Source organism: Phyllobates terribilis, unplaced genomic scaffold (genome assembly GCF_046119375.1).
Source record: "Phyllobates terribilis strain yellow unplaced genomic scaffold, ASM4611937v1 Scaffold_5__5_contigs__length_657084704, whole genome shotgun sequence".
Classification (NCBI taxonomy): Eukaryota; Metazoa; Chordata; class Amphibia; order Anura; family Dendrobatidae; genus Phyllobates; species Phyllobates terribilis.
In genome coordinates, this window is record NW_027362765.1 from 246,340,927 (window position 1) to 246,361,920 (window position 20,994).

Genomic DNA, 20,994 nt, shown 5'->3' on the forward strand with positions numbered 1-20,994 from the left:
CTCAGCTGCAGTGAGTGTGAACTTGAAGGTAGTTAGGGACTGTTTGAATGCAATGAAGTGCTCATTGGAGTGTGACCTTTTCCATCTACGCTCAGCAACCCTGGAGGGCCGTCGCAGTTCTTTGGTTAGGCTGGTGTGCCAGGGTTGCCTGTTGATTGTGCGAGCGTTGGTATGTGTGAGGGGGGCGACCGAATTGAGAGCTGCAGCTGTTGTGCTGTTATATAAAGCGGCAGCAACATCTGCGTCATGTAAGGCACTGATGTCTGTAGGAGGGAGGAGGGATTCAGAAAGTGAGTGCAAGTCAAGATGTCTAAGGGTATGCAAGTTTGTGGGTTGGGGATTGTGGCCCTGGAGAGGAGAGGGTAGAGAATGTAAGTAGGTTGTGGTCAGAAAGAGGGAGAGGTTAGATAGGGAACACAGGAGGGTGAAGATGAGGTCCAGAGTGTGGCCATCTTTGTAAGTGGCTGCGGAAGACTATTGAGTAAGGCCAAAGGAGGAAGTGAGGGATAGAAGCTTAGAGGCCTCTAGAAACTTGCTGAGCGTAGATGGAAAAGGTCACACTCCAATGAGCACTTCATCGCATTCAAACAGTCCCTAACTACCTTCAAGTCCACTCTCACTGCATCAAAACAAACATACTTCTCATCTCTCATATCCTCCCTGTCTCACAACCCTAAACAGCTATTCAACACATTCAATTCTCTCCTCCACCCCCCAGTGCCTCCTCCCTCTCCTCTCATCTCAGCTGAAGACTTTGCCTCATTCTTTCAAGCAGAAGATTGACACCATCAGACAAAGTTTTTGCCTAAAGGTCCCCCCAGCCCCTCCTCACACCTACTCAATCCTCCTCCTTCAAAACCAGCTTTTCCACCATTACGGAAGATCAACTTTCCTCTTTACTCTCCGAATCACACCTCACCACTAGTGATGAGCGAGCACTAAAATGCTCGGGTACTCGTTGTTCGTGTCAAACAAATTGGAATGCTCGAGTTCTCGTCCAAGGAACGAGCCCAATGTAAGTCTATGGGGAACTCGAGCATTTTTCTGGCGGCCCCACCCCCGGCGGTCTGAAAAGGGCCTAAAAATTGCCCAAATCGATGGGAACAGTGCTGAAAAGACATGGGAACAGCATGGGGAAGACCCCTGGAAGCATCTCTGACTCCCAGGTCACTGCCTAATGTGTGTGTGTGGTGCCCCTGAGGGTTCAGTCACCACAGAGGTACTGCATCACACCCAGAGGTGTGGTATCCCACTCTCAGATAAGGATAGAGTGCTGCCCGGGACCCTAACACCTGCATCCAGCACTTTCCACTTCAGTGGGGGCAGGGCGAGATTGCCTCTAAGGGAGAGCACAGTCCCTGGTCCCTAGCTGGAGGGTGGAACCATGTAGTGGGTGTGGATGGAGGGGGAGCACAGAAAAGGAGCTGATATAAAAAGGGGAACCATCTTAGAAAGACAAGCCAGTTGGAGGAGGGAAGGGAGGGGAGCAGGGGCTCTGCACGAGCTCTGCTCCAGCGTGGGCCTAGCAGAGAGGCCCAGGAGGAGAAGGAGAGAAGAGAAGAGAGGAGTAGGAAGCAAGGCTCCAAGAGGAGGAAGGGATCCTAGGGGTACGGGCAGTGCTGGAGGCCACCCGTACGCCCGAATCTACCTGGTGTGGAGGGGTCGAGCCGCAGAGGGGACCGACCCCTAAACTAGTGGAGAACTACAAGGCTCAGCTAGAAACCGGAGGCTGCTGTACTTGCAAGGTGCAGTGGCCACAACCACAATTATATCGCCGAAAAGGTGGCCACAGAGGGTCAAGGGGACTGCAGGTTGCCCGACAAGACCCGAGGCTACCGGATTGGGACACTGATTGTGAGGCGCAGGGCAGGAGGGTGAGAGCCAGCGCAGGAAGATGACTGAGGAAGGCACATAGAAAGGGGTCCTGTCAGGCACTCTTGAACTACCTGAGGGATTGCTGAACCCCGGCCTGGTGAACGCAGCGCGACGTGGGAGGCTGTAAGCTGGACAGTGCAACCTGAGGAACTTAACAACTGTGAGTAAACTTGGAAGACTGCACCCCACTGTCTCTGTGATTATTATCTGCGCCATCACCCCTGCACTACAACACCCAGCATCACCTATACCATCTACAACATCTACACTGCCCTGGAGCTAGGCTCTACCTGTGGAGAGCCACACCAGCTTTGCTGCACTAACATCAGCTCCAGAGGACCTGCTCCGCAGCGGCGGCTCCCTTTAGCCGCATACCACAGGTGGCGTCACGAACTTTGTACATTAAAACTATAAAATCCCCCTTTTTACTGACCGCCCTGGGTCACGGACCGGGTCACCGCCACTGTGACATCTCACCTAGCAACGACCGGCACCAAGTATCCCACGGCCCAGGGGGCGCATCATGTGCCCATCATAAGTGATCCTTGGCACATGTGAAGATGCCTCCCACCATGCACCCGTCGTTGCAGACTTGCAACAATCAATGTCCACGTCCTTGTCCCAGCTCAGCGTTCTGTTGACCCTACCCCATTCCTTGGAATGCAAGGGCAAGTATGCAGCCAGCCACCCACCCACCCACAGGCTGCAATACTATACTGCCAGATTTATAGGCAGCTGCTTGCACTTGAAATGTGGCCTTTTAGGCTCGTGGAGGCGGAAGCTGTCCACAACCTCATGGCGGCGGCTGGGTGTCCATACTTGGTTCCCAGCCGCCACTATTTCTCCCGGTGTCATCTCCGCCTTCCACAAAAATGGGTCCCACAACATTACCCGTGCCCTCCCCAGTGCACTTACTGGGAAGGACCACCTAACTACAAACACGTGGACAGGTGAATGTGGCCAGGGACGGTACGGAGCCAGTCCACATTAAAAAAGCAGCCATAGAGTGTTCGGGAACCTTCCCACACACTTTACTTAGCCAGGGCAGCTTCTCGGCAGGGTTGGACGGGCTCACCAGAGATTCCTTGGGTGGGTCCTGGCTTCTCCATCAGGAGAGTTCATGATAGGCGCAAACTTTTCAGCTGCTATGGGGCTCTTGAGCGGGGGAGAAAGGTGGGCCCTCAGAATCAAATCCTCTGGTGGGCCAAATGTTTTTCAGTCTGAAACTGCTTCTCAGTTGGAGTATTCTTTAGCTTGGTGAAAGGACTGGCATAGAGGGAAACCATATCTACTTTCGCTGTCATTTCTCCGTCACCAGGTTCCACCCATTGTCACACATGACCATGCCTGGCTGTATGTTCAGCGGTGAGAGCCACAGATCAGGCTGCTGTGTTACAGCTTTCAACAACTCTGCAGCGGTGGGCGTTTTTCACCTAAGCATTAAGCATGCTATCTTCAGCACAGCCTGTTGCCGCTTGGTCTAAGCAGTGCAGCAGTGCTTTCAGCTTGTGACTGATGTGGTCATTTTGGAGATGGAGGCCGAACTGGAGGAGGAGGTGCAGTAGCTGAACAATGTGATTACACAGAGATTACATTGGCGAGTCTGGTTTTTATACTAAAGAAAGATCCTACTATGTTTTGTTTTATTTATTTATTTATTTTACGTTATTTTTTAAGACAAATGAATTCACCGGGAAATGTCATTTGAACATTTTACAACCTTATCTGGCCATGTGGTGTGTGACACATCATCAGACACATCCTGTTTCATTTATGCTGGAGGGACTCTGAAAGTCACAAAGCCTATTTTTATTGGGCCATCAGGCGGCACTTAATATTCTTAAAGGGCCAGTAGTCGGCCCTCACTATTGTTAGAGAGCCATCAGACGGTTATGCTATGTTGTTCCCATTATTAACAAGTGGGTCTCCTATACTGTTATTGCATATGCAGTGACTGCAAGGGCTGCCAAAAATTTGCACGCAACCCAATACCCCTTTGAATAGACATAGAGGGGGGTCTCAGTAAAAAAAATGTTCCCATTATAAAGGAGCGGGTCTCCTATAGTGGTAATGCCCATGCTGTCACTTCAAAGGCTGCCAAAATTTGGGAAAAACCCCAGTAACAATTTAAAGACACATAGAGCTGGGCCACAGTAATGAGTATGTCATGTTCCCATTAGAAAGGGGAGGGTCTGCTATTCAGTTATAAGGTATGCAGGGAGTGCAACGGCTGCCAAAATTGAGTAAAAACCCTACTAACAATTTAAAGACACATAGATCAGGGTCACAGTAACGACATGTTCCCTTTAGAAAGGAGAGGGTCTGCTATACAGTTAAAGGGTATGCAGTGAATGTAACAGCTGCCAAAAATTTGGAGGAACTCCAATGCCCCTTGCAAGAGATGTAGAGGTCGGAGGGCCTCCTGAAAACAATGTTCCCATTATTAGGAAGTGGGTCTCCCATACTGTTTGCCTATGCGTGAAGCAACGGCTGCCAAAAATTTGGAGGAACTCCAATGCCCCTTGCAAGAGATGTAAAGATCGGAGGACCTCCTGAAAACAATGTTCCCATTATTAGGAAGTTTGTCTCTCATACTGTTTGCCTATTTAGTGAAGCAACGGCTGACAAAAATTTGGAGGAACTCCAATGCCCCTTGTAAGAGACGTAGAGGTCGGAGGGCCACCTAAAACAATATTCCCATTATTAGGAAGTGGGTCTCCCATACTGTTTGCCTATGCGTGAAGCAACGGCTGCAAAAAATTTAGAGGAACTCCAATGTTCCTTGCAAGAGACGTAGATATGTTGATATGGTACACATGGTGATGATATGGTGGTGGAGAATGAGGATGCGGAGAAGGAGGTGGACAAGAGAAAATAGACAAAATCAGGAAGCGTATACCCATGTCTGGGTGTGAAGACAGAGGTGCATGGGAATAGAATTAGACCTCCCAAAAAAAGACACTGTATTTGAGTTTATGTTACGCTGCTATCATTCGGTGGTGTTGAGAAGTCTGACCCAATCCTTGTTCATTTTTATAAGAGTCAGCCTGTCAGCATTTTCAGTTGACAGGCGGATGCGCTTATCAGTTATAATTCCACCGGCGGCACTAAAAACCTGCTCTGAGCCAGTTCACTCCACATGTCCAGCTTGGATACCCAATAATTATAAGGCACAGAGGAATCACGGAGGACGTTGGTACGGTCGGCAAGGTACTCCCCCAGCATCTTCCGCAAATTTTCCCTCCTTAGGAGAGTACCCTGCGCATCAGGGCTTGTGCGATGGGAGTGTCTGAGAAAACTGTCCCAGAACTTTGATAGAGTTCCTCTGCCTCTGCTCGATTGCATTTGTGTCTCTCTCGCCTGTACGCCTTGGTTGTCCAACAAACTGTGACCTCTGCTGCCAGCGTTTTCAGATGAGAATTTTTTTAATAATTCCGCAACAAGGGCCTTCTCGTACTTCCCCATTTTATTAGGCCTGTCCTGCCCAGGAATAAGACAGAAAGTTCTCCTTGTAGCGTGGGTCTAGAAGTGTCACCAACCAATAATGACTGTCATCCAAAATTTGGACAAAGCAAAGGTCACAGGAAAGAAAGCGTAACATAAACTCAGCCATGTGTGTCAGACTGCAAAGAGGCAAGACTTCCATGTCCTCACCAAGAGGATGACTGACCATGCTCTCCTCCTCATCCTCCTCCTCTTCCTCCTCCTCCCTGTCCTCAGACCATCCACGCTGAACAGATGGTAAAACAGTTGTGCAGGTAGTAAGGTCTATGCCGCAGGAAACTAGCTCCTATTCTTCCTCCTCCTCTTCCTCATTATCACCCAATCCACGTTGGGATGAGATGAGGCTGGGCTGTGTGGAATCACCCTGTATGGTCCCTTGCTCCATCTCATCGTGCTCCGCCAGCAATGCATCCTCTTTAATTGTGAGCAGAGAGCGCTTCAGAAGACAGCGAAGCGGGATGGTGACGCTAATTATGGCATCATCGCCGCTCACCGTCTTGCTGGAGTCATCAAAGTTTTGGAGGATGGTACATATGTCTGACATCAATGTCCATTCCTGAGGTTTTATGTGTGGAGTGTGACCTGAATACCAACGGTCTTGTTGATGCTGGTAGTCAACAACAGCCCTCTTCTGCTCACAAATCCTTCCCAACATCTGCAATGTAGAGTTCCAATGCGTGGGGACATTGCAGATCAGTCAGTGAGCTGAAAGCTGCAAATGCTGCTGAAGCTCGTCAATGGCAGCAGAAGCTGTAGCTGACTTTCTAAAATGGGCACACAGCCTGTTGCTGCTTGGCCGAGGCAGTGCTGCAGTGCTTCCAGCTTGTGACTTATATGGTCATTTCGGAAATTAAGGCTGAAGAGGAGGAGGAGATGCAGGAGCTGTAGAATGAGCGGACAACCTTGATTGACCCAGGACTCGCAACCCTCGGCGTCGGGAGGACATGTTCCGTTCCAAGGTCCGACTGGGTCCCGGCTTCCACTATATTAACCCAGTGTGCCGTCAGCGAGATATACCATCCCGACCCACAAGCACTTGTCCACGTGACCATGGTTAGGTGGACTATCCCAGTAACTGCATTGTTGAGGGCACGTCTAATGCTGTGGGACACTTGCTCATGTAATGGGGGGATGGCACACCAAGAGAAATAGTGGCGGCTGGGGACCGAGTACTGAGGGACACCCGCCGCCATCAGGTTGCGGAAAGCTTCTGTCTCCATGAGCCTTAAAGGCAACATTTCGAGCGCAAACATTCGCGAAATGTGTGAATTTAGTAGTGTGGCCTGTGGGGCATTGGATATTTGCGCTTGCGTTCCAAGGACTGGGGTAGGGACAACCGAACGCTGCGCTGGGACAAGGATGTGGACATGCTTGCTGATGGTGCTAGTTGAGAGTGTTCAATGACAGTTGTAGGGCGGGAGGCATCTTGGCATGCGCCATGGACAGGGGATTGGCGTGCACGCATAACAGCGGAACAAGCAGTGGTGTCACCCGCAGACACTGTTGCTGGACCCTGGGGTTCGGCCCACTTAGTCGGTTGCTTTGCTGCCATGTGCCTGATCATGCTAGTGGTGGTCAGGCTGCTAGTTTTGCTACCCCTGCTGATGCTGGTCTGGCAGGTGGTGCAAATGCCTTTTTGGGGTTATCTGCAAAGTCTTTTAAAAATAACGAGGAAGACCTAACAGTTGTACTGGCAACTTCTGTCATGTTGGCATTACGAGGAATACTTTCCCGCCTTGTGTCTGTGACCACGACACTGCTTCTTCTTGCCTGTTGTGGTGCTACGCCTCCCTCCCCCCGGTGTGCTGCTGTCCTCATTCTGTATGTCCTCCTGCCAGGTTGGGTCAGTTACTATATCAGTTACTATATCATCCACCACCTCGTCTTCCACTTCCGCACCATGGTCCTCCTCCTGACTTTCTGGCAATTGTGTCTCATCATCATCATCATCCACCTCTTGCGACAGCAATTGCTTTCCCACTGTCGCCTTCATGTGACCGTGACTGCTCCAATATTTGGGCATCGCTACACGCGTTCTCCTCTTGACTCGCTTGAAGCTGGCCGGGCGAGAGGCCCGAATCTACAAATGGAAAAGTGAACAGCTCTTCTGAGTGTCCAAGTGTGGGATCAGTTGTCTCCGGGCACTCGGCATGGTGGGAGGAAGGAAGATCAGGGTGAGGAATATGCGGTCCAGACTCATGGCTACTGAGACTTGACCGTGTGGAAGACGGTTGTGGTGGTGGCAAAGTGACTGGAAGCATTATCTGCTATCCAACCAACAACCTTTTGACACTGCTCTGGGTTCAATAGTGGTGTTCTGCGGTCCCCTAGTAGTTGGGACAGGAAGGTCAAGCGACAAGATGTGGGTGTTTGTTGTGGCACAATTTCAGCTTGCCCATGGCCCTGTCCTCTGCATGCACCATCACCATCACGTCCACTTCCCCGCCCCTTGCCACGCACATTGTCCATTTTTAATGAAGGACAATATTTTCCAAGTACACGAGAAATGGCTGATTTTGGAATACAGTTATGTGTGATATGTCTGGCAGAGAACCACGGTTTTACATAGTAGGCCTGTAATTTACTAACATTATTCTACACAGAGACCTAATGTGAATAGCTTCACCGACACACTGCAACGGAATGAAAATGGAAGTAATGTATGATTTTTGAACAGTCTTATAGGTGATATGTCTGACAGAGAACCACGGTTTTAGATAGTAGACAGGTAATGGGAAAGATGATGATCCAGCTCCACAGACTCCAAAAGTAAAAACAAATGTCTTTTATTTAGAATTCTTTTAAAAATATCCAGATGGCGATAATGTAACTCCAGCTGGTGGAAGAACTATACTAGAAGGCAAACACAGGGGCACCAAGGAGGGGTGCGCTACCAGACGTGTTTCGAGCGAAGACCGCTCTTAAACTTGGTATAAATAAGTTTGAATAAGAATATGTCTGACAGAGAACCACGGTTTTAAATAGTAGGCCTGTAATTTACTAATATTATTCTACACAGAGACCTAGTATGAATGGCTTCACCGACACACTGCAATGGACTGAAAATGGAAGAAATGTATGATTTTTGAACAGTCTTATAGGTGATATGTCTGACAGAGAACCACGATTTTAAATAGCAGGCCTGTAATTTACTAATATTATTCTACACAGAGAACTAGTGTGAATAGCTTCACCGACACACTGCAACAGAATGGAAAAGGAGGCCAATATTTACCACGTTCAGTTCAAATTTCTGGATTTTTATAGCTGAAATATGGAACAGATCTGGCTTTATTCTGCAGTGAGATCAAGTAAATGCAGCAGAACAATGGTGTACTATGGATTGCTTTTTAATCATATAACCAGGATTAAGATAAAAAAAAATTGCCCTGACCCCTGATATTTGGGGCTATGTCTAGAAATATCTGTAATTATTACAGCAGCAGCAGACAAGATGTTCAATGGACCCTCTTGTGCTGTATCATACACTGCAGTCTGCCACATACACTGCCTGCCTAGCACAGATTATATGCAGCTCGATTAGTCCTCAGAAGGACTGTTAGTTCAGATGGATATATATATATATATATATAATATATACACAGTATGTTGTAGAATACCTATACTAACAGGATGTTCAATGGACCCTCTTGTGCTGTATCATGCACTGCAGTCTGCCACATAATCACCTGCCTAACTCCTGCTATCACCACTGAATATATGTAGCTGGATTAGTCCTCAGAAGGACTGTTAGTTCAGATGGATATAGATATATGTTGTGGAATACCTATACTAACTATAAACAAGCAAATCTCTCCCTGACGCAGCAGCAGCTCTCCCTACTCTGCCTGATTCCGGGGTAGACTGTGTCGAGCATGGCGGCGCCAGGTCTTATATAGACCTGATGATGCTGTGCGGCCAGCCAATCACTGTAATGCCCACAACCAACATGGCTACGGCATTACAGTGCATGGCAGGCAATCCCTGCATGTTCATTGGCTCTCTAAAGAGCGCCAAACATGCAGGGAGGAGACCTGAGTTCCCGCCCGAGCAACCCGGAAATACTCGCCGAGCTTGTCGAGGACAGTGATGCTCGGGTGAGTAATGAGCAGTGGTGAGCACGTTCGCTCATCACTAGTGATGGGCGAGCATACTCGCAAGTACTCGGTACTCGCCCGAGCATCTCAGTACTCAAGATGCTCGGAGCTCGCCGAGTACTTGCGAGATGCTCGGGCGGATACTCGGGTCCCCTCCCTGCATGTTTGGCGTTCTTTAGAGCGCCAATCAACATGCAGGGATTGCCTGCCACTCATTGTAATGCTGCAGCCATGTTGGTTGTGGCATTACAACCTGGCAGACCTGGCGCCGCTGTGCTCGTCAGTCTACTCCGCAATCAGGCAGTGTAGGGAGAGGTGCTGCTGAGCTAGGGAGAGATTTGGTTGTGCATTAGGTAGTGTAGGGAGAAAACAAGTACATTACACATATCCATCTCAACAAACAGTCCTTCTGAGGACTAATCCATCTGCAGAGATATCAGGCAGGCAGTGTATATAGGCAGGCAGGCAGTGTATATAGCAGACTGCAGTGCATATAGCACAAGAGGCTCCATTCCAATTCTGCCTTCTGCTGCTGTTAGATATTTCTAGACAAAGGCCCAGGCCTCAGGGGCCAGGAATAATTTTTTGGGAATCTTAATCCTCATTATTGGCTTAAAAAGCATTCCAGAGAACACTGTTTTTCTGCGCCATTTGCTTGTTGGCACTGCAGAATACAGCCAGGTCCTTTCCATATTACGGCGCAAAAAATCCAGCTATTTAAAACTGTGGTTTGTCCGTCACACGGATCACATATAATTGCGCTGAAAATACTGCCAATTTTGGCCTCCATTCAAATTTTTTTTCACTGTGTCAGCAAAGTTTTTGACACCGGTTTGCTGTTCAAAATAGTTACCTACAGGCCAGGTATTTAAAACTGTGGTTTCTCCGTCACACGGATCACATTCACATATAATTGCGCTGAAAATACTGCTATTTGTGGCCTCCATTCAAATTTTTTTTCAGTGTGTTAGCAAAGTTTTTGCCACCGGTTTGCTGTTCAAAATAGTTACCTTTAGGCCAGGTATTTAAAACTGTGGTTTCTCCATCACACGGATTACATATAACTTCGCTCCAAATTCAGCCATTTGTAGTGAGCGTGGAAGATATTGTCCCACATTTAAAATGGGCAAGGCGCATTGCAAGGGACGGTGAACTGGACGTGATGGTGATGGTGCATGCAGAGGCCGAGGCCAAGGCCGTGGGCTAGCTGAAATTGTGCCACAACAAACACCTACTTCTTTTCGCCCGACCTTCCTGTCCCAATTCCTAGGGGACCGCAGCACACAACTATTGAACCCAAAGCAGTGTCAAAAGGTTGTTGGTTGGATAGTGGATAATGCTTCCAGTCACTTAACCAGCACCACCGCCATCCTGTCTTCCCCACGGTCAAGTCTCAGTAGCCGTGAGTCTGTATCGAATATTCTTCACCCTGATCCTCCTTCCTCCCACCGTGCCGGGTGCCCGGAGACAAATGATCCCACACTTGGACACTCTGAAGAGCTGTTCACTTTTTCATTTATAGATTCGGGCCTCTCGCCTGGTCCACTTGAAGCGGGGCAAGAGGAGATTACATGTAGCGATGCCCAAATATTTGAGCAGCCACGGTCACACGAAGGCGACGGTGATGAGACACAATTGCCAGAAAGTCAGGAGGAGGACCAGGGTGTGGAAGTGGAAGACGAGGTGGTGGATGATATAGTAACTGACCCAACCTGGCAGGAAGACATGTAGAGCGAGGACAGCAGCACACAGGGGGAGGGAGGCAGAGCACCCCAACAGGCAGGAAGAAGCAGTGTGGTGGCCACAGACAGAAGGCAGGCAACCGTTCCCCGAAACACCAACACGAAGGAAGTTGCTAGTTCAACTGTTCTGTCTTCCCGAGTCTGGTTGTTTTTTTTAAAGACTCTGCCGATAACGCTAAAAAGGCCATTTGCACCACCTGCCAGGCCAGCATCAGCAGGGGTGGAAAAACTAGCAGCCTGACCAACACCAGCATGATCAGGCACATGGCAGCAAAGCACCCGACTTGCTTCTTCCGCTGTTGTGCATGCAAGCTAATCCCCTGTCCATGGTGCATGCGAAGATGGCTCCTGCTCTGCACCTGCCGTTGCACACTCTCAAGTAGCAGCATCAGGAAGCACGTCTGCATCCTTGTCCAAGCGCAGCGTTCAGTTGTCCGTACCCCAGTCCTTGGAATGCAGGCGCAAATACGCAGCCAACGCCCCACAGGCCACACTACTAAATTCTCACATTTCACGACTGCTTGCGCTCAAAATGTTGCCTTTTAGGCTTGCGGAGACGGAAGCATTCTGCAACCTGATGGTGGTGGCCGTCCCTCGGTACTCGGTCCCCAGCCGCCACTATTTCTTCCGGTGTGCCGTGCGCGCATTACACAAAGTCCATCTAACCATGGATACGTGAACAAGTGCTCGTGGGCAGGGACAGTACATCTCGCTGACGGCACACTGGGTTAACATAGTGGAAGCCGGGACCCAGTCGGACCTTGGGACGGAACACGTCCTCCCGATGCCAAGGATTGCGGGCCCTAGGTCAATCAGGGTTGCCCCCATGGTCTACAGCTCCTGCACCTCATCCTCCTCAGCCCCTTCCTCCTCTTCAGCCTCCATCTCCGAAATGACCACATCAGTCACAAGCTGGAAGCACTGCAGCACTGCCTCAGCCAAGCGGCAACAGGCTGTGCTGAAGCTAATATGCTTAGGTGACAAACCACACAATGCTGAAGAGTTGTGGACAGCTCTGAAAGAGCAGGCAGATCTGTGGCTCACACCGCTGAACCTACAGCCAGGCATGGTCGTGTGTAACAATGGCCGGAACCTGGTGGCGTCTCTGAGGTGAGGCGAGCTCATACACGTACCATGCCTGGCCCATGTGCTTAACCTCGTGGTTCAGCGGTTTCTCAAATCCTACCTGGAGCTGCCGAATCTGCTTGTTAAAGTACGCTGCCTTTGTGCCCATTTTAGAAAGTCACCTACAGCTTCCGCCGCCCTTGCCATGTTTCAGCAGCATTTGCAGCTTCCAGCTCACAGACTGGTGTGTCACCATCTGGAACTCTACACTGCAGATGTTGGGAAGGATTTGTGAGCAGAAGAGGGCAGTTGTTGACTACCAGCATCAACAAGGCCATCGGTATTCAGCTCAGACTCCACACATAAGACCTCAGGAGTGGACATGGAGGTCTTATGTGTGAGACGGAGCAAGGGACCATACAGGGTAATTCCACACAGCCCAGCCTCATATCATCCCAACGTGGATTGGGTGACAATGAGGAAGAGGAGGAGGAAGAACAGGAGCTAGTTTCATATGCTGTAGACCAGGGGTCTCAAGCTCGGCTGGGTATATGGGCCGCACATGGAAAAAATTTGAATTTGGGGGGCCGCATTCTTTGTTCAATGTGACATTTTTAGTGATACCATTTTTTTTTGTATACACCTTTTGAACATTTTTTCCGTGTTTATTTTTTTATGGCTTGGGTCGTTATGGATGTGGCGATAATAAACGTGCACTTTTTTGTGTTTACTTTAGTTTACATATAAAACAGCATTTTTAGTGCACAATATTTTTTCATGCTTTATTTTTATTTTTTTGATTTTTACAATTTTGTTTCCCCCAATTGGCCACATTCAATAATATTGTCTTACAATTAGCATCATATAGTAATAATGGCAAACATCTTGTAGTAATGTTCCCCATCCAGGTCCCCTCTTGTGGCTATGTGCCCCATCCAGGTCCCCATCTTGTGGCTATGTGCCCCATCCAGGTCCCCTCTTGTGGCTATGTGCCCCATCCAGGTCCCCTCTTGTGGCTATGTGCCCCATCCAGGTCCCCATCTTGTGGCTATGTGCCCCATCCAGGCCCCCTCTTGTGGCTATGTGCCCCATCCAGGTCCCCTCTTGTGGCTATGTGCCCCATCCAGGTCCCCATGTTGTGGCTCTGTGCCCCCTGTGCTGTTCTTCACACACATAAAAAAAAAAAAAAAGATGATTCTCACCTGTCCTCCGTTCCCTCGGCGTCCTTCCTGCAGATGTGGCCCGCAGGCAACACAGAGTCCGACCCCTTGACGATCCCGACCTGGTCCAGGAGGAGCCGCCGACAGCAGCGCTGCATTGCCGCACAGAGACTGTCTCCCAGCACAGCAGTTTCAATGTCAGCCGTCGGCCAATCAGAGGCCAGCAGCTGACATCTGCATATGGCAATGACGTCATACTCGCTGCGCCGACACGCAGATATCAGCTGCTGGTCTCTGATTGGCCGGCGGCTGACATTGGAAATGCAGTGCTGGGAGACAGTCTCTGTGTGGCAATGCAGCGCTGCTGTCGGCGGCTCCTCCTGGACCTGGTCGGGATCATCAAGGGGTCTGTGCCTGCGGGCCACATAAAGCAGCCTCAGGGGCCGCATGCGGCCCGCGGGCCGCGTGTTTGAGACCCCTGCTGTAGACGGTACTGCCTGCACAGCTGTCATACCTTCTGTTCAGCGTGGATGGCCAGAGGACAGAGAGGAGGAGGAAGAGGAGAGCATGGTCGGTCATCCTCTTGGTGAGGACACGGAAGTCTTGCCTGTTAGCAGTCTGTCACGCATGGCTGAGTTTATGTTACACTGCCTTTCTCATGACCCTCGTGTTCTCAAAATTTTGGGTGATAGTCATTACTGGTTGCTAACACTTTTAGACCCAAGCTACAAGGAGAACTTTATATCTCTTATTCCTGAGGTGGACAGGTCTACAAAAATGGGGCTGTACCAGAAGGCCCTTGTTGCGGAACTATTAAAAAAATTCCCATCTGAAAACGCTGGTGGCAGAGGTCACAGTTCGTTGGACAGCCAAGGAGTACAGGCGAGAGAGACACAACTTCAATCCAGCAGATGCAGGGGAACACTGTCAAAGTTCTGGGAGAATTTTCTCAGCCCCTCCCATCACACAGGCCCTGAGGCGCAGGGTACTCTCACAAGTAGGGCAAAGTTTAGGAAGATGCTGAGGGAGTACCTTGCCAACTGTACCAACGTCCTCCAATTCTGCTGTGCCTTATAATTATTGGGTATCCAAGCTGGATACGTGGAATGAACTGGCTCTCTATGCCTTGGAGGTCCTGGCTTGCCCTGCCGCTAGCGTTTAATCAGAGCGGGTTTTTAGTGTCGCTGGTGGAATTATAACTGATAAGCGCATCCGCCTGTCAACTGAAAATGCTGACAGGCTGACTCTTATAAAAATGAACAAGGGCTGGATTGGGCCAGTCTTCTCAACACCACCGAATGATAGCAGTGTAACATAAACTCAAATCCAGTGTCTTTTTTGGGAGGTGTATTCCCATGCACCTCCTCACACCCACACATGGGTATACGCTTCCTGATTTTGGCTATTTGCTCTTGTCCTCCTCCTTCTCCTCATCCTCCACCACCATATCACCCACATCATTTTTTTAAAGGGTGTTTATGACGCCCGTAAAAAACAATTTTTATACAGTATGTTCATGTATACCCCCCAGGGGTAAATGTTTGTCAGCCCATACACTTAGTTTATGGGCATTACAAGTATAGGAGGCCCGATCCTTTCTAATGGGAACATTTTTTTATGAGGCCCTCCTCTACTTCTCTTCCAAGGGGCATTGGAGTGCCTCCAAATTTTTGGCAACCCTTGCATTCACTGCATAGGCAAACACAATGGGAGACCTACTTCCTAATAATGGGAACATTGTTTTCAGGAGGCCCTCCTCTAAGTCTCTTCAAAGGGGTATTGCGGTGCGTCCAAATTCTGGGCAGCCCTGCCACTCACTGCATACGCAATAACAGTATAGTAGACCCACTCTTTAGTAATGGGAACAATAAAACATAGCCAGCTGATGGCTCTTTAAGAATAGTGAGGGCCGACTGCTGGCCCTTTAAGAATAGTAAAGGCCGCCTGATGGCCCTATAAAAATAGGTTTTGTGACTTTCAGAGTCCCTCCTTCATAGATGAAACACGATGTGTCTGATGATATCTCACACACCACATGGCCAGATAAGGTTGTAAAATTCCATTTCCTGGTGAAAGCATATGCCACAGTTAAAAGCAATGCAAAAGTGAAAAAAACGCATCAAAAACGCTACGTGTGAACATAGCCCAAGGTGTGGAGGAGCGTTTTGGTTTTGGTTATTTATTTTGCTTTATATACAAGTCATTACCCTGGAAAGGATGTTCCTTAACATATTTCCCAGGAAAATCCATTTTGGTTTTGTTTTGGTATGTTTTATTGTGAGTCCGTAAAAGTGGCATAATACCTCTGACAACGTTGTTGACAGAAGAGACCTGGGAGTCAGAAATGCTTCCCCATGCTGTCCCCATGTCATTTGAGCACTGTTCCCATCGATTTGGGCAATTTTTAGACCCTCTGCAGACAGCCGGGGGGAGCCGCCTGAAAAATGCTTGAGTTTCCCATAGACGTACATTGGGCTCGTTGCTCAGGTCGAGCACCCGAGTATTCCAATGTGCTCGACCCGAGCATCGAGCACCCGAGCATTTTATTGCTCGCTCATCGCTACTCATCACTATTCACCACCTGTGAACTTGACCCAATCCTGTCCCACCTCTTCCCAACCTTGCCACTATCTTCATCCCAAACCTAACCCACCTTTTCAACCTGTCACTAACAACTGGTGTCTTCCCCTCACGCTTCAAACATGCCTCAATCACACCCATCCTCAAAAAGCCTCCCTTGACCCATCCTCTCTGACTAGCTATCGCCCCATATCACTTCTCCCTTACGCCTCAAAACTACTCGAACAACATGTCCACTTTGAACTGTCCTCCCACCTCTCCTCCTGCTCTTTGATGGCTTCCAATCTGGCTTCCGACTGCACCATTCTACTGAAACTGCCCTGACTAAAGTCACCAACGACCTACTAACCGCCAAATCCAAGCGACACTATTCTGTCCTCTTCCTCCTAGACCTGTCATCTGCCTTCGACACAGTGGAAGGTGTTTGAGATTTCTGCGAGGGAGTGCAAGTTTGTGGACTGGGGATTGTGGACCTGGAGAGGAGAGGGAAGAGAATGTGAGTAAGTTGTGGTCAGAAAGAGGGAGAGGTGAGTTAGAGAGGTTAGATAGGGAACAGAGTCAGATGAAAATGAGGTCCAGTGTGTGGGTATCTTTGTGAGTGGCTTCGGACGACCATTGAGCAAGGCCAAAGGAGGAAGTGAGGGATAGAAGCTTAGAGACAGCTGACTGGGATGCGTCAATAGGGATATTGAATTCACCCATTATGATATTGGGAATGTCAGCGGTAAGGAAATGAAGTAGCCAGGTGGTGAAATGGTCGAAGAAGGTGGTGGCTGGCCCTGGGGGGGCGGAAAATGACTGCCAGTTGGAGGTTGGAGGGGGAGTAGATGCGCACACAGTGCACCTCAAAAGAGGGAAGAGTAATGGAGGGCGGCAGTGGGATATGGGAGGAGCAGTTATCTGACAGAAGAAACCCAACTCCTCCGCCATGCTTGCTGCTGAGGCAGGGGTTGTGGGAAGGGAATTCGCCATACGAAAGTGCAGAGACTGTGTCAGAGGAAGTGAGCCAAGTTTCGGTGATGGCAAGGAAGGAAAGTTTGTTAGTAATGAAAATATCATGGATGTAGGAAAGTTTGTAGCAGACAGAGAGAGTGTTCCATAGGGCTCCTGTTAGAGGGACTGGGAAGCGGGGCTGGGCGGATGGGTAAAAGGTTAGAGAGGGTGTGGAAATTTGTGATAGATCGAGGATGAGAGGTAGAAGTGACTGAGGGGATGCGGTGAGGAGAGCCGGGATTTGGAGGGATATCGCCAGCAGTGAGGAGGAGCAGAGAAAGTATTATCAGGTTGGAGCAGGAGAAGCCAAGAGGTGTCTGTCTGTGTTTGGAGACAGAGGATTGTATGTTGACGAACAGTTCAGAGGAGGAGAGATGACCAGTTCCTTACTAGGTGTTGGGATTAGGGGGGTTAGTAGGAAGTGAAGGACTATAGGGCAGAGAGTGAAAACAAACAGAAACATCGTTTACTTTGACTAAGTATCAAGTTACCTTCAGTTCCCGTTTGGTTCAATTCTGGTATAATTCATAGCTGTATACTTCTTCAGAGCTGTACACTTATATGTTGCACTTGTATAGTGCACTGAGCAGACTGACATCTCCATCTCGTCTGCTCTCTGGTCTGGGGGTATGAGACAAATGTAGTTCACTTTATGAGAGAGCTTTACTTCAATGTAATTTGTAATGGGAAAATTAATTCTGGTTTAAGCTCCACCCTGAGAAATTTCTTTATGGGGCATTGAAGGTGCTGTCTCTTTTGAGCAATACAATAAATTTTGGATAGATGCTGGGGCCGACTTACCATTGAAGCAACCACAGGGGCCCAGGAGTTTAGAGGACCCACAATTACACTCAATGCAGATTGACTTGTGCATTATGATGCATTATTGGACTGGAAAGGGCCCATATATTGTTCATGCACAGGGGCCCTCTCTTGTTTGTGTCTGCCATTGGTTAGAAGGATCACCCCATCAAAATGCTGATCCTAGTGTGTCTCTTTGCTGGATCACTAATGCTTAGGTGAAATTTGTTGGAGAATTCAGCAGCAAATATTAAATTTTGCCCATAAAAATATGAAGCATTACATAGTCCCCATTAAAATCAATGTGTTGTCAAAGTAATGCTTTGGGTTTTTCAACACCATATGCATAAGATAGCTGTCTGGCAAAAAAAAATTCAGTAGTTAGCTATCTCTTCCAGTCCCCCTACACACATGAATGTTTGGCTCTGTGTGGTTCATGTATTTTCAAAGGGATATAAAGAGAGAAAAGGGGAGACAACTGTCACGGGTATACCGCGACAGAGAGGAGCCAGATGATTGCGGCATCAGGTTTCACGAACTCCTGCACTGGTTAGAAGTACTTCACCACCTTATTAAACAGTGCAGTTTTTTTTCCTTCCTAGCAGTGCAAAGGTTAATCTGTTCAGTTGAAGCTCTTGGAGCTTTCCTATCTGGATTGTCTCAGCTGTTCAGTATTGGCCACTCCCCTCTGCTACATATGCTCGCATTTGGCACTTAGGAATTGCCAGTGTTAGTTCTTAATGCCTGTTGTGGAGTTGGAGGTTTAGTTCGTGGTTGGAGCAGGCATTTGGAGATTTGGTCAGGAGATTGTTGCTTGGAGTTTTGTTTGTGTGCACATCCCCATCCTCTCCTATTTGGTTTCTTCTTGCTTTAACTCCCCTGTGTTCCACTCTGTTGTTTGGTGAGTGTATTTTGTGTGATTGTTATTTTCATTTATCCCTGTCCGCCTTCCCTTGTTTGTCTGGTTAGTGTATTTCTATACACTTTGGCTTCCCACCTCCCTGGGTAGGGGAGGGGACAGATGAGGGTTTTTTAGGAGCACAGCAAGGCACGTGAACCCGGAGTCTCTACTTTCAGGAGTAATCCAGGGGACAGGGATAGACTAGGGTGCCCCTAGTTTTAGGGACCTGGTTAGCACCCATAGTCCCAAGGTACTGCGTGGCAACAGTTCTGATGGCGGCTAACATCCTGAATAACAAAAGAGTCGAGAGTTGATATTCAAATTGGCCAGCCCTTATCTACTCTGACATCATCTTTCATGGAAGTCCCCATACACAATAGACCAATGTTCCCCAACTTCAGTCCTCAAGAGCCACCAACAGGTCATGTTTTCAGAATTTCCTTAGTATTGCACAGGTAATGGAATTATTGCCTGTGCAGGTGATGCATTTATCACCTGTGCAATACTAAGGAAATCCTGAAAACATGACCTGTTGGTGGCTCTTCATGTCTGGAGTTGGGAAACACTGCCTTAGACTGTTAGCCGATCCTGTTGATATCAGCTAATTCAGCCAACTTTAATCTAATGTCTATGGGGGCTTTAATTAAGAAGTAATGTCTATAACTGCTTGTTACTCTAATATATGAGGGTCTGGAACTGTGGAACTATTCTATATTTTACTATATCAGAATTCCCTAAAAAATATTTTAAAATGTATTTTGATTTTTTTTTGTAAACAAAAAAAACATTTAGTTTTCACAGCAATCCTACATGAACAATATGCTATATTGTAACCTCAGAAAATGCAATCTATAAATCGGAAACCAAAGTAATTATTAGCATGCGTTAAATCATTGTATTTTACTATAATCACAATATCCCATATCTACATAGTGCCAGTATGAAGGAAAGTTCCTTTTGACAGAACAGTAATGAACAGAATTGTACTCTACAATGCTGTGCTGCATTTCTTTTTTTTCTGCTCATGGTGCGTGTATTGGGGTTAGCCATCTGGAATAATTCTGAGAATTAGCTGGAGTGTATGTTTTGCTCATGCTCTATGATGCTGGAAAAGCCATTGCAGCCCTCTAATCTCCAGTAGTTGGGGACCCGTTGCTATGCCTGCAATTAATAACTGTGCTTTCCCAGGTGCATCTCGGTACAACAGCTTGCACAATGAAAAGCGCGGATCAGTAATCTCGTGATAGCTTCTAAGAGCCATGAGGCTGATTAACCCTCAAAATGTAGAGAGACATTTCACTGACAAAATAGACTTTTTGGATGGATTCCAAGTAAATGTTCACTGTAAGTGCTCTAAAGTATATTGACATGAAATTCTTAATAAGTTTGAACAATCCTTATAGTTGCTGACCTAAAAAGTCAGTTGCGAAGCACAAAATGTGCTCAACAGATATACTACTTAATGTTCCCAAGAATGTTCCTTCATCTGCAAATTACATGTTTAAGTTCAGACCCGTGAAGACCCACCGGAGAATCATAGAAAACCCTAAGAACTCAACTCACCATCTTAAATGATTCATTCATTTTGTTCAGGTTGTATGAAGTCTGGTATACACTGTTTTCAAGCGAAACAATCATTCCCATTCCTTGTTCTGTTGTTTTAAGGGAGTTGTCTAGTCTATTGAAAATATGAAGAGTACACCATCCTTTGAGCCTAGGTTATGTTGATGCCCACTCCATATACTTTGGTTTATTGAATCTGTGTTGAGTTACATGGTGTTCTCACCTCTATTCAAATGCAAAGTTGGATTTTTGCATGTTACACAGCAGGAACCATATACACAGTTTGAAAACTCCCAAATAGATAGTAGAGGACAGGGGCGGACACTGACTGCTTGGGGCCCCTGTGCAAGAAATGTGTCTGGGCCCCCCACCTTTTATGGCGACAAAGCTACAGATGTATATATAGCCAAACACACATATATGACGCACCCCTGGGCCTGCTGTGTCGCGCAGCGTCTCGCGCACGGGGCTTACCCGGAACCGGATCAGATGAGGGTTGTAGTCTCCGAGTGGCGGGGACCCGGTCCGTGCCCAGGGAGTCAAACTCAGTGTGTGGCAGTCTTGATAGATGTTATTTGAGTGTCGACTACGCCACCCGTTGATTTGCAGCTATGGAGCTGCCGCTGCAGGGCAGACCGCTGAGGCCGGTGTAGAATTGTGCAGCGTGATAGTATAACCCCCAACGGGAGGGGTATGGCCTCAGGGCAGCCGAC